The sequence below is a fragment of the Corylus avellana genome, chromosome 4 (genome assembly GCF_965113065.1).
Source record: "Corylus avellana chromosome 4, dhCorAvel1.hap1.2, whole genome shotgun sequence".
Taxonomy (NCBI): Eukaryota; Viridiplantae; Streptophyta; class Magnoliopsida; order Fagales; family Betulaceae; genus Corylus; species Corylus avellana.
Window position 1 is genome coordinate 17,233,137 of NC_142493.1, and position 5,954 is coordinate 17,239,090.

The 5,954-nt window shown below is 38.9% G+C and overlaps 1 pseudogene; it reads left to right on the forward strand.

The window, feature by feature from the left end:
• Positions 1 to 1,881: 1,881 nt before the first annotated feature.
• Positions 1,882 to 4,244, forward strand: LOC148586383 (uncharacterized; annotated as a pseudogene).
• The last annotated feature ends 1,710 nt before the right edge of the window (positions 4,245 to 5,954 follow it).

Consider the following 5,954-nt stretch of genomic DNA (forward strand, 5'->3'; position numbering starts at 1 on the left):
GCCTTTTATTATTGATTAGTTGCTCCATGTTTTTATTTGAGGAATATACTTGTACTGTAATGATTATAGTTTTTCTCAGATTTATTTCACATTTCTATGCATTAACTCTGATAATACTTAGAGAGGCGATTCCTAATTTAGCCACCAGTTGGTTTAAGTGGGGTAATTGCCAATAACCCTGCTAGGCTGGTCAAGGTCAGTTTTGAGGGCGTTACACTTAATGTGTCTCCATTCATATGTAATACATGTCTTTAAAGTTTTTCTAAAAAAAAGGTTGTAAAATTTTTATATATGTAACATTACTCATTAGTAAATGACTTATATTACAATAAAGAAACTCTTATGTCACTCGTAACCAATGCAATCAACAATGGATTTTTTTCTATGCTTTTAAAATAGTAACGAACAACAAATTGAGATAAAATTTGTGTAGGTTGGCTTTCGACGATAAGTGGAGTACGTCAGAAGTGGTTTAAGCTTTTCAACATAAGTTAAAGGTGGTGACAAAAATGTTTTTATATTTATGAAAATTTCTAACCAAGCCCTCGTCTTTTTAATATTAAAAATAATTGCAAAACAATGACATTTAGGGTTTTTAATATGAAGGTAAAACAGTGCCATTTTGAAGTGTAGTGCTCCGGGTAATTACTAGGCCGTGATTAGCTTAGTCAAAGGATTAACAAGGGTTCTCGGTTCATTAGGAGCTGTTATACATATTTATATGACTAAAGCCAATTGGCTCGGACCATCAACAGATGTTAGAATGGGCCTGGGGCCTCTGCTTATTCAATGTCGGCCCAAAGGATCAACTATTCATATGACCAAGAATTGTTCCACATCTCTATACTATCCTCGGGAAGGCTATATTCGGGGTTACATATATGGTCAGAGCAAAGCTATTCAATGTCTATAAAGGCAAATTGTCTGTTACAAATTAATGAGCATTAATCGACATTATGTGGAGGTAGAGATGTTTGAGTGTTATACTCGGCTACTGTAAACAAAAGATCGTGTCATCAAGTTCTTCATCAGTTACATATGGAACTCATCAATTCTCCATCAATTATGCCCGAGCATCCTTAACTCTTTAAACGGTTATCATTCATGCACCAGCGATTACACTCAATCTCGGATTCTCCGCCTAGTTATCATTCATTCACTAGTGGCTGCGCTCAATCCTGGATCCTCCGCTTGGTAATCATTCTCTCTTTACTAGCTACACTATAAATAAGGAAGGGATCGAACAGTATCAAGGAGCATCAACAACGAGACAATCTTGCATTGGAGAAACAAACTTCTTCCCCTTGAATTCACCAAACCAGAAATTGTTTTAACAATTTGGCGTCGTCTATGGGAAAGCTTCTCGTTCTTGCAAAATTAAAATCCGCGATGGTGAATACAAGGTCCAAAAGTCAAGCTTACCGTGAAGAATTAGCAATTCAGGCCAATCAGCGGCCACCACCAATTCCCCAAAATGGAGGAGACAGGGAACATATTGCAGCCTTGGAGGCTCAAGTAACCCTCTTGATTCAAAAGAATGAGGAGTTGCACCCCCGTTTTCTGACACAATCTCATTCCGAGGTTAACCAAAACAAACATTTAGAAGAGCAAGGGGATCACAACTATCATTATGATGGTCATAGTCATCAGGTGGATAGTCATCATCACAATCGCGAAGGTAGTCGTTGGGAGGATGACAACAAGGAAGATAACCGAAGAGAAAAAAGCAACCTAGAGCATAGCAATCGAGAAAACACTAAGAAAGAAGGCGGTTCTTAGAAAATAGCGGATCCTAAGAAAGACTAACCATTGGCTGACCAGTAGAATCAACCGGTCACTACCCAACAAGACGAAGTAAACAAGGCCTTGGCAAAATTGGCAATGCGGTGTGCGGCAAATGAGCGAAAGGAAAGGCATAAAGCCGATGTGGTTAGCAAATTTTTTGCAGGAACATAGATGCCATTCACCAAACAGGTGACCGACCATCAACTAGGGGTGTCAAGGCAGTTACGGTTAGCGGTTATTGGCAATAACCGCTAACCGTAACCGCCTTAGCGGTTAGTAGATTTCACTAACCGCAACTGCTAACCGCCTAGCGGTTAACAGTTATCCGTTAACCACCGGTTAGTGGTTAGTGAAATAGGTAACCGCCCGCTAACCGCTTTTTCAAAATTGGGCTTTTTTTTTTTTTGCCTTTTTGGGCTTTATTTAGGGCTTTTTGGGCGTTTTTCAGCTTTTTTTTTACCCTCATTTTTTTTTAAGTGTCTTCTTAGGCCCAATTGCTATAAAAGAGCCCATATTGAAAAATAAAAAATATTTGACCCAAAATTTACATTTACTTGTACTTTAAAAAAAATTCCTTAAATATTAAATCATAACCGGTTAACTTTTTTTTTTTTTAAAAAAAAATTCAACACAACATATAAAAAAAAGTTCAAAATTCAGACAACTGTTACAACATATAATGATAATACATTAATACTTAAATTGTGTTTATAAGTAACACATTGGTCATTGTTTAATCTAATGTCAATTACTTAATTTGATATTATACGAATTATATCATCATTGTACATTAATAATATTATTCACTTGAATCTTGAATAAAGTATTTGAATTGTCATTGAATCATATGATTAAGTATTGATATTATACATTCATATTATTCAGATGCATATGTAGACTTATATAGACTTATAAGTTTATAACATACATTGGAAATAAGTCTCTAGACATTTAATTGTTGTATTAGTATGAATTGGTATACTTATGAGTTATGTCATATTATATATGTATAATTTGTTATTATATAATCAAATGATTTAATGATCAATTGATCATGTGATATAATCATATAAATTATAGTTATAATATATTAATACTCAAATTGTGATTTAATTATTTTTCTAAAAAATTGTGATTTAATGATCAAGTGATTATGTTATATGTATAAATATTTTTATAATTATAATTATAGAAATATATTATTTAAAAAGCGGTTAGCGGTTACGGTTAGTAAACCCAATAACCGTTAGGCGGTTATAGCGGTTAGGCGGTTAGCGGTTAATACAGTTAAGCGGTTAAACGGTTAGCGAGTGGCGATTATAACGGTTAATGGTTAAAAACCGCCCGCATTGACACCCCTACCATCAACTTCCCAACAAGTTCAAAGTTCCTCAAATCCCAAGTTACAGCGGTGATGGGGACCCGACTAAACACTTGGAAAATTACATAATGCATTTGGCCTTCCATGCAACGCCCGATGCGGTAGCTTGCAGAGCTTTTCCCATGACCCTACGGGAATGCTAGGGAATGGTTCCGAGGCTTAGCACCTAATTCCATTAGCACCTTTGAAGAACTCGCTCGGATATTTTTGAGCCAATTTTTTGGATCCCAGGAAAGGAAGAAGCCTTCTGGATATCTTTTGACACTTCACCAACGTGAAGGAGAGAGCTTGAAAGAATTCATGATTCAATTTTTATTTGGAGAAGCTTAAAGTAGAAGACCCAACCGACGGAGTCATATTCTCCGCAATTTACCAAGGCATCTCACTCGAGGAACCGATTATGCAAAAACTTGCTCGAAGGCAACCAGATAACCTCCAAACACTGCTAGACAAGGTGAAGGAGCTTATTAATGAAAAGGAAACTATAAAGGAAATGAAGGCGGCCAGGATATCATACCAAAAGCCTGAAGAAAAGAAGAGAAAAGAATTCAGGAGAGTAGAGGATGAGCTTATAGCAAACAAAAAGAGGTTTAATGATTTCGATTTTACTCCTTTCAATGCAAATATTTCCAAGGTCTTAATGGAAATAAAGAAGGATCCAGAATTCAGAAGGCCACCCAGAATCTTGGGGGTTCCACCACCACAAAAATTGAACAGATACTGCAAGTTCCATGAGGCAAATGGACATTACATAGAAGTATGCATAGCACTGGGCCTTATGATAGAAAAATTCATAAAGAATGGCAAGCTAGTGCATTTTCTAGACAAGCATAAAGATGTAAACAAAAACAATAATGGCAGGGAGGGAAACCTACAAGAAGTCCAAAATCGAAGAGTAAGGGAGGATAGACACCCGACACATCCTAGCCCGAGAAGAGAAGATTGGGGTCGAGGTAGAAGCCAAAATCGTCGAAATAGTAGAGAAAGGAGAGATGACCATCAAAGAAGACGTAGTCAAAATTGTTGGGAACCACAACAGCAGACAGAAGCTCCCGAGATTCACACTATCATAGGATGATTTGCCGGCGGTGGAGAATCAAAGTCCGTAAGGAAACCCTACGCTCGACAAGCATGTTCTCATGGAGCATATGCGATCGAAAGACCAATGAAGCAGTCACGAAGGGATTCGTTGGTCATAGGCTTCTCCAACGCGGATTACGAAGGAATGATTTTCTCACACTCTAATGCCTTGGTGGTTACATTAACGGTAGCAAATCACAGCATCCATCGCATCTTGGTGGATAATGGAAGTTCAATTGACATACTGTACTCGTTGATATTTGAAAAAATGAACCTCGGGCGAGAAAAGATCATGCCTTGCCAATACCCACTAATGGGGTTCATAGGGGAGCAAGTTCAACCGGTCGGATCGATCGAATTACCTGTCACCGCTGGGTCATACCCAAGACAGGCAATCGTGATGGTAAAATTCCTGTTGGTCGATTGACCATTCTGGTACAATGCAATTATCGGCCGGACAGCTCTCAATGAATTTAGGGCCATAACTTCAACCCCACATTTGAATATGAAGTTTCCAACGGAGAATGGAGTTGGAGAAGTAAGAGGAGACCAGCGAGTAGCTCGCCAATGCTACAATGTAGCTATGAAGGAATGCCCTGAAGCAAGCAGCTCAAGACCACGAAACTGAGAGGATGAATAGCAATTACAGGGAGGGGAGCCGATTGAAGAATTGGAAAAATTCCCAATCGGCGAACTAGATAGAAAAGTCAGGGTTGGTTAACAGCTTGACTCGATCATAAAGAAGGATCTGGTATCTTTTCTTCAGAAAAATGGTGATGTGTTTGCATGGCGTCATGAAGATATGCCAGGAATATCACCCTCGGTTATGGTTCACAAACTAAATGCAGACCCAAGCTATAAATTGGTAAAACAGAAAAGAATGGGGGTACTCCGCAGAAAAACGTAAAGCAGCTGCCGAAGAAGTGAATAAATTATATGACGCTGGATTCATCAAAGAAGTATAGTATACAACCTGGCTAGTGAATGTCGTTCTAGTAAAGAAATCAAATGGTAAGTGGCAAATGTGTGTTGATTTCACTGATCTGAATAAAGCCAGGTCGAAGGATCATTATCCATTACCTCTGATAGATCTACTAGTCGATTCAACATCCGGGAATGAGTTGCTCATGTAACACCCTACCCCAATGACACAAAATATTGTCCACTTTTGGCTCCTCCACTCTAGACTTCCAAGAGGTCACCCATCCTGGTACTACTCTTGCAGAAGCATGCTTAACTGCGAAGTTCTGATGGGATCATGAGCATCACGGCTTTAAAACACGTTGTTGTCATTAAGGGTGTACATATATATTTAATTACATCCCCATCTCCATACCCAAGCAATGTGGGACGCCACAATCACCCCCTCTAAGGATCTAGCATCCCCGCTGGCGACCCTCATGGGATTAGCCCATTCTTGGTGTCCCCGCGACTGCCCACTAGCTACCTTCATGAGCTTGTGCACACTCCCCCCATCTCAAGCTAGGCAATGCCTCTGATACCATTTGTAATTATTAAGAAAAATCAGAAAGCACATAAAATACATTATCATCAATAAAATGGTTGATAGTCTTTATCTCATACTAGGGCCCATGTATACTGTTACCCCTATATACTAGGGTTGTGCGGCCCTTGCAACTTGGGATGAGATACTATGGCCACAGCCCCATCCCCTTGGCCAGCCGATTAACTCTAGGTACACTTAGCA